Genomic DNA, 9,273 nt, shown 5'->3' with positions numbered 1-9,273 from the left:
GATCTACGCTGCAAACAACAAGCCACAATGCATTTTGAACTAATCAAATTTGGTTTGATGTGAATATGGCTTCAGGCGTTTGTTGAGTGTGAAAGTGTGGCTGTGGCAAGTATGTAATCAAAACATTATGTGACTGGCATGCTGTAATTAGATGAGAATGCATGAGACCATGTAAATGAGTATACATGATCTGAATTTGAATGTGGGCTGTTTGTACCATGAATATTCTCTGCAACGTGGTTGCACTTACAACCACATTGCAGAGAATATTAATGTTACAAACAGTTCACATTCAAGTTCAGACCATGTATACTCATTTACAGACCTTTACACTATTATACAAACAAGTTCTCATGACACCTTTACCTTAACATTTAGCTTTTCTAACAATTACATAACTTTTTAGGAGATAGAAAATCTATAGTAGCCTAAGTGGGTAATTGGATGTAATTTTGAATACAGGACTGGTTCACCCACATTGACTTTTTCAGATCTGTCTTCTGTTCTCTGCTGAAAAACACAGACGAGGCAGTTTCCATTTATAATGTAGAGGCCAGACGCTTGTCAAGGAGACTGAGATCTGTTTCTTTTGACCTCTGCAAATTACATTCACACCTTGCCATTGTGCAACAACCCACATCTTAGTGTTGACTTAAACATCAAAATAATTCTATAGCCCATTTAGCCTTGACTTCTGCAAATAGCGCCATAAACTTGCCCTTTTAACATTTCTGGTCTAATTCTTTGTCTTACATGACAAATCACTGAATGACTAATTATATTTGTAAGCATGTAAATAGTGGGCATTGCAATATTCAGTCAGTGTGGAATCTGCATCCCATTTAGTAAATGAGGCTCAGGGTCTACCAATAATTACTTACCTTATACTAAACAACTATTGCCTGGAGTGGACCAGTGTTTTTGACTTTCTTGGCTCTGACAGAGAGACTAACAGTGACTTCATGTTATTCAATGTAGTTTTGTACTTTCACAGTTCATTTATAGTTCAAGCCATCATCTTTTGCATATAAGATGCAGGTTTTCCTTCTTGCTGTTTAGTTCCACAGTAGGCTGAGGGGGGAAAATATTCCGTCAATGCATGGATAGTGGAAATGAGACATGACACACTGTATTTATTAGAAATTGAGCCTTGGACCAATGATGATTATGTCATTCTCAAAAGATTTAGAGCACATTTGTATTGAAAACTCTGACAACAAACAGCCAACATTTTTTCATGTATATTATTAATCAGCCACACATGGATTCTGGCCTACAATAAATACTGTACCGATCCCAGAGAGCCACCCCAGACCTCAAGTTTCAAAGGGAACTAAACACTATACACATACAATAGAGTCTGTTACATAATATCCCCTCTTTGAATGTTAATGTAGGCTGTGTTATATGTCAAAGGTGCTGACATACTCCTCAATAGGAGGACATCTCTCATCATTCCATCTATCTCTCCTCAACAGAGGAAAGATCCACAAAGCTTTGTCAGCAGAATAATAAGCAGCCACACAGCTACAAGGCAGTTCCCTTCCGGTTGCAGCAAAGCAGATTTAAACACCTCCACAACCTATCTTGAATGTTCAGCTCAAGTGGAAGATGCAAGCTGAAGCCTATGACAAGTGTCTGAAAAAAAATATGATCATAGACGGACAACCCGTCCCACTATCATGTTTTTTTTTCTTCTTCTTTTTCTACCAAAGCCAATAACGTGGAGCGCTATCAGGAATCAGCTAAGCTTAACAAGACGAAACTCTGCCTGTGCTTCATAAATCTCATATATCAGGGGTAATAGATTGCAAAACTTGTCCTTTGTTTTCACAAAGACATTAATAAAAAAACAGTAGAGAGACAAAAAAAACGAAGGATTCTTTTGGACATTATACAGGTTTGTAACTCCATGACCTACCTAATGGGTGGAAACATTTACATGCATAGATATATAGGTGCAACCACACGCACGCACGCACACACATTGTGGTGTTAGAGAAGTGGCAGGTAGGGCTGTTGATCAGTACCTTGGATGAGAGTAATAGATCCGTTTAGCGTTAATCAATGTCGCTCACAGGCTCATTGAGCAGTGCACTCAGCATCCTGCTTTTGTGTCAGAGAGCCTTTTAATCTAATTGGACATTAAACTCCTGTCATTATTCCTCAAGCTCTGAGACTTATTTATGGCTCTCCTGCTTGCTTGTATTTTCCTTTTCATTACAGCATGCCATTCTACATCAGCAAACTCATTAAAGGAAATGAATCAAAAGGAGAAAGCTGAAGTGTGGCTGAAAAGTGTAATTTAATAAATGTGTGTTGGGCTGCAGTGCTCAGCACATCATTCATGTTGTTTACGGGCTGTAATGTGTTAGCAGGTGAGGGCACTTTAATAATAAAGGCAAACATCAGTGCTGCATTTGAATACACGGACCTGTGGGGTGTGACAGGATTATCAATGCTGAATGCAGTCAGCAGGAATATTGTAGTGACTGTGGTTCAGAAAGTTCTTAAGCTCTCATGTTTCTCAGGCCAATCAACTTTCATTATGTGTCTTTACAACAATATGACATGGTAATGTAAATGTGGCTATTGTTGGTATTTGTGTTTGTGGTTTAACTTTTGAAAGACAAAATAGGATTCTCACCTTTATTAATAAATACGCAATAAAATGTATCCTTGCTTAAATCAATACAGGTTATGCAGCTACAGGGTTTCTTGGTTTGGTATGGCCAGTAGCTTATGGTGGCTAATGTTAGCTCATGTGTAAATAGATTTTGCTGTGTAACTGACATTGCTGAGTCAGTTCAATGACTTTATGACTCTTCTCCTCTGTACCAAAGGGCTATAAGTATTACCATTATCCTTTATTGTAATTATCACCTGTGGTCATGGTGGCTGCTCTTTAGCAAGTCCACTGTCTCGCTTTAAATCTGCAATGATACATTTTTTTCAAATAAACCATAGATCAAATGACTATGTGTGATGTAAAAGGAGTCGCTCGTACTGACACACTCTGTACGGCCTCGTACTGTACTAAAGTGATCACCCGACTCCGTGAAAGTTACCTTCAGCTTGACAGGCATTTTAGTGTCTTATCCAGGTGTAGTCTCCATTGCTTTCAGCCCACTCATCTCAGTGACCTTAGGTAGTGGGTGTACTGCTGTCCACCAGTGTGGTTGTATATTTATTAAAAATATTAAAAACCATACACATACCGTAATATACTTTTAAAGTGGCCTTATGTTGAGGGGGCATCTGGCCCTTGGTTGTAGGTCTTTAACAGACGCAAAGCTGAAGCAGCCGAGGCAGATGAGGCAATGCGCTGAGGAAGAAAGCGACAATTGCACGGTCTTAGGAGACTCCCTAGTCATTACTGTGTGCATAGCAGCCGGAGAACACCTCTTCATGGGTGTTTAAGCAAGCACTTTAAATGGAAATGTACTTGACACATTAAGAGATGTAATCATTGGGTATTTGAATTTGAGTCAGTTCTCCCCTAAATGTCTCTCTGTAACTCCCTATCTCCCTCTCTTGTCATTCTCTGGTGCTTTCTCACCTTTCTGTTTCTCTCCTGTTCCCTTTATTTCTCACGCTCTCACCACCCACTCATTCCCCTCGTTCTGAATCACTTGTGTTCTTCACCGCATCCTTGCGTTTTATGATCTGTTAGTGTTGTTCTTGATCTGTGTTTTGTTTTTGAACTGTGGAATTGTCAGAGAATCTGAGGTTGGGATCTTTTATAGTTCAAGGGATTGAGGTTATTTATTGGAAATGGCTAGCTTCTATTTGCTAAGAGGAGCTATTTTTCTATTTTTTGAACAGAAATATGGAGTGCTTTTTCCTGCTTTCAAAAAATGCCTTGGGGCGTGTACATAAATTGTAGATTAAAAGAAAAAATAAACAAGTGGAACATTTGATTAGGCAAAATCCCATCATCAGATGTGCTTATTGCTCATCATGAACATGTCACTGCTGTCTAATTTGAGGTTCATGTTTGAACTTCAGTTTAAATGCAAAAAGGTACTCCAGATCTTCTGAAAATGTTGTTTTTCGTAAGCATTCACCTTATATCACAGTTGTCTTTTACGGTGTTAATTTACTCGTTTCTTTTACTTCTCGTCCTTCATCACAATCTGTTCTCTCATTACAACAATTACAGCCTGTGAACATTTCATTAACCTAATATGTCTTGGCTGGGGCATACAACACTATTGTGCTGAGCCTACTGTTTTCATCACACTCTCATTGCACTAACCCCTCCCCTCCTGCCAACCTTACCCTGTGCTGTCAACTGAAAAGCAGCAAAATTAATTGTGTGTTTGTCCTATTCCTTCTTCACAAATTAACTTATGTGAGTTTCCTTGTGGGGTCACTGAAGATGGCATTGATTTAAATTTGTTCTGCATTGTACCAGTTTTCAGATTTTGGAATATAATCAGTTTCTGTTGAAAAAAAGTACATCATGTTTACATGCATATTAAACCTTTTATGTATTTTATTTTTCTAATATTTTGGGAATGATGAACTTAAGAGGCCTTTTTGCAGTTCAGTTTGGAAGAAAAGAGCAATGGAACAGGGAGGACACGGTTACAGGATAATTGGTTTGTAGTCAAAATGTGGGTGAGTAACATGCAATGAATCTTAAATACAGAAAGCAGAATGGGACACACTTCCTGTCTGCATCAGAATTAAGCTTGTGAAGCTGGACATGCACTTCCCTGCTCTGTGTCTTTGGCCTTTTATTCCCCACCTACATAAAATGATGCAGCAATGAATGGTGTTCATGTAAGAGCTACTCCTTTGGTCCTGTCCTGTGATGGCGTGTCAATTGGACTTGGCTAGGAATAGTCTGTTTGCATTAACTGCTTGAGCGGTCAAACCAGCTTGATCATTAACATGCATACGGAGCTCAGTCTCCCGCCCACATAAGTTTTACATTAATATTTCTCCCCCCCTTTTCATGTTCCTCCTCCCAGAATTCATGGCTGAGTAACTGTATGTGTCCCCTGTTGAGTAAATGGTCACACAGTTGTCTTTGCTATAATAGTTGTTTATTGCAAGGAGGAATATATCTTCACTTGACTAATCGTCCAAAAATGTAGATTTTATCTGTAAGAAACATTCTCTCCGTCAAATTGAAGATAATGCTTGCAGTAAAGCAATTTAATGTAACATATATTGTACACAATGTAATTAAAATGATAAATCATCTGAAATAGTACTATTGTCATTATTTCTGTCACAAATTCATAAATCTAACAAAATGGCTAACAGCCAGCTATTTTCTCCTCTTCTTTTTGAAATGGAGCCTGCTCCCTGTGCATGGCCAATCATATACACTTTGCATGGGAAATTAATTCCATTATTAAACATGCTGCACCTCAGAAATTTCAATTACCGATGGCAGCATGAGGAGGTTAAAGAAAGTAATCCATGCCTACTCTAATGCATGAATATTGTATTAGGCCAAAAGAGTAATCATGGCAAAAAGCTACAGAAGTCAAGTGTCTAGAGGTCCATTTATTTACATGACTTCTGGCCAGATGGCCGCCACAGACAACAGGTTAATTTAGGGAGTCTACTTATGCAGCCATCAAGAATTGAAATGTATTAACTTGTCAAGAGTGTGACAACTGTGTGGTCCAAAAAAATGGCAATTTTTCTAAATGGGGTTAAGTAGTATGATGCTACATGAGTGGGCATCTCAGTATCACCTATACATTTTAACTGCTGACCTGTCTGCTTGTTAAAGCAAGAATTTATGATGAGAGCAACATTTTGTTTCAAACGATCAAACCACCTGTTATCACAAAGTAAATTCAATTTTCTTTAAGAATACAAAGTGTTGAAATAAATGCTCAAGGTTTTTTAAATGTCTTTTGGGAAATTGGCAAAGCAAATGCACAAGGGAACAAAGTGGTGTGTTGTGACCCCGTAGAGGACAAACACTTACCACCGTTAATTTCCTCGCTTGCGATTTCCTCATGTTTTGCGGACTTGAGCACTCTTTCCAGTTGGGTAAAATGTCCCTTGTTGCCATCGAGCCATGAGTCTAAGAGGAAAAAAGGTCAAAGCAATTTATATGTGACACATGAGTTTGATCGCTTTGTCATCGCCTCGGGGGCCAAACCTGCCGCTCTCATAAGTATGCCCCATACACACACGCAGGCGCACACACACAAACACACACACAGATGCGTGCATGCACAATACACACACACGCATACACACACACACACACACACACACACACACACACACACACACACACACACATCTGCCTGAGAATGTGAGAAAACGATTTTAGTTTAGCTTCGGTGCATGCCTTCAGTCTTTGTGTTGTGTGTGAAATAAAGCATGGTGCAGAGATTAGGCTAAATAAAAGACAGAAATTACGAATTTTCTTTAGGCTACAAAGATTTCCCACAATGACATAATTTAACCTATTTTGGAAAATACTTTATTGGGCAATTGTTGACAGTGGAACAAGTTGCCTTTTTTGCTGTTTTGTAACCCTGTTACAAATACTATTGTCACAAATATGATGTTAATCTAAAGTTATCTGATCACATATGTGACTTAGTTACCAACACTAGATTGTTAAGGTTACAGTTATTTCATGAAATAAAAGTACAAATAAGTAGGCCTACAGTGTAAGTTTATACCATCCTAGCTAGCTATCTTGTTTTATTTTGAAGAGTTCATGGTTGTAAAATAAAGTAGTATTGTGAATAAGAGCAATGATGGTCGTCCATTGGTTAAGGTGGGTGAAATCACCAACTGTCTATAATATCCTTCACTGGTCTCCTTCCAGAGCAATGGAATGGCATCTGTTGGTCCATTTCTTTAACTGTCTATGGAAATCACAGGTGTAGAAGATGTGAGTGTGAGAACCTGTGTTAAGAGTGATGGGTTTACGAAAGAAAAAAGGTCGGAACATGAGATGTGTAAACGTTTGTACAAAATATGTAGCTGTTGTCTTAGACTATCAACTAAACAGTATTCAACCAGACATTCCATCAGATATTTTGTGAGCAGCTGGATACTGTTTATCGGGCAGTTGTTCGTGTTGCAAGCTCATCAGCTACTATAGTTCGTTAGCATTTGTTAGCAAAGTGAATGTACTTTTAGCCACCGAAGCTAACCAAGCTACCGCTATTGGCTCCAGTCAAGCGTTTTCAACACAGAAACCTGAAGAATCATCCGATACGTTGGTGCTACGAGCTGCAACGTTGACGGTTAGCTAGACATTGGAATAGAATAGCAAGACCACTCAAGCTACGGACACCCAGCGTTATTCCATTCTTTAATGGGGACCGAGAGACGGGTAAGAAGCTTCTAAAAAAACTGCTTGCTCTCCCATTCTTCACCAGAGAGAGTGCTAGGCTAAACGTGCTCGGAACTTTTAAACAAGGTACCACGCTATATTTTATTGTTTTTTTAATCAGTTTAAGATAAACAACACTAAATAAACAGTAGTAATAATATTTTCTCCTTTATAGCTTCTGCTATTAAACTACAAGTTGTCGTCGAGCCGACTGTATCATAAGCGCTGGTACTTTCTTCTGTGAGTTTTAAACATAGACTGTATAAAATAGGTTTTAAAGGGCTCCCATGCGCTGATACTCCTCTTCATGGAAGCCTAGCTGTTTACAGGCTTGTGCAGATGCTAAGGCGCAATGCCAATTACATTTTTCATGTGTGCAATAAACATTACTTTATGAGAAAAGAAATCGTGGCAGAGAATCGTGATATCATTTCTAAGCTAAAAAAAATCGTGATTCATATTTTTCGCTGAATTGTGCAGGCCACTAGGAAACGGGGTATCCAAAGTCTACAGCCGTCAGCAAAGACAAACTCCCAAAAGAGCCAAATGAAATGAAACTGAAGAGAAGTTGTGCACCTTTCAAATACGAAGACAAACAGATTCTGTGTTGTCTGTTATCACTTTAAGATAATTAAACTTAACTTAACTTACTAAGTGGTTTAGACAGGCTAACACGCTAGCATTACGTAACTAATAGCTAGCTCAACGTTAAGAGTGATTTAATATGGGCTGTAGCACTGTATTTTGATAATTGTGCAACCAGGCCAGATTGTTTCAGATATCTCAAGAGTCCTTTTATAATGTCAGTTATAATGGCCTACTATTAAATTGCCCTAACAACAAACTGTCTGGTTTAAATTGGGCTTGGGTTCATAATTCCCTTTGAAAGGAAGAAAAATTGCACTTTTTTACTGTCTGTAAGTGACTTGCTTTGTTAATTTGTTTTATTGTTTGATTTATTTTATACATCTGATTTCATATGCTGGTAAACTTGCACTTGAAGAGCTTGGATGTTAAACAAGAGCCTATTCATTATTTTACCTACCATTGTTAAAAAATAAGAAAATACAGGCTACCTTTTTGCACTTGCTCTCTTTACTAGGCCTATAAGTTTTTATTTTTTGTAGTCCTCTCAAAACAGACTATTTTGTTGTTGGATTGACAGCCTACATCTGGCTTCAGGTTGCACTACAAATTTATTTTACTTGAACAGTGCATTGTTAAACAATTTTAATAAAAAAAGAACCCGGAAGTGAACCTTAATGAAATTAGTTTTGTGTAAATTGTTAATTGAGCAATGGGAAAATAATTGAACAATTAATCGTTAGATTAGTCGACTAATCGAAAAAATAATTGCTAGAGTAATCGTTAAAAAAGGAGTCGTTTGGGACATCCCTTGTTTATTTAGATAAGCATGTAAACGATGTCAAACATTTGTGCATATTTTAGACAATGAAACGGCGAGTTCATGACTTGCCACGTATACCGTGTATGTATTAAGAGAACAAACTACTTGCGCACTACTGGTGCGCATGTCCATCGAGACGTAATGGGCAGTCAACGAGGAAGATCTAAACGTAAAACAAAGTGATTTGCATGTTTATAGCATACACTTAGTTCTGTGTTTGATATAGTTAGTTTTTTGAATAAAATTATGTAAATATAATTTTTTGCATCTTTTTAAAAATCCTATTCATCAATTGAGGAAATAATTGGTCAATTAATCGATTATTTAAAAAATAGTTACTGCCAGCCCTAAATTACATATACGACTTAACAAACTTTGGTCACTCTCCTGACTAAACTGGGGAGAGGTGGGCGACACTTGCAGTGCAATTTCTTTAAAATCAGCATACATCTAATTAGCATGATACTAGATCCCTTTAATAGACAACTAGAAAGTGCAAAGTTGTTTTTAAAGCTAAAGCAGTAGCAACTATAAC

The sequence above is a fragment of the Etheostoma cragini genome, chromosome 16, assembly GCF_013103735.1.
Source record: "Etheostoma cragini isolate CJK2018 chromosome 16, CSU_Ecrag_1.0, whole genome shotgun sequence".
Classification (NCBI taxonomy): Eukaryota; Metazoa; Chordata; class Actinopteri; order Perciformes; family Percidae; genus Etheostoma; species Etheostoma cragini.
This window is presented reverse-complemented; position numbering follows the sequence as displayed.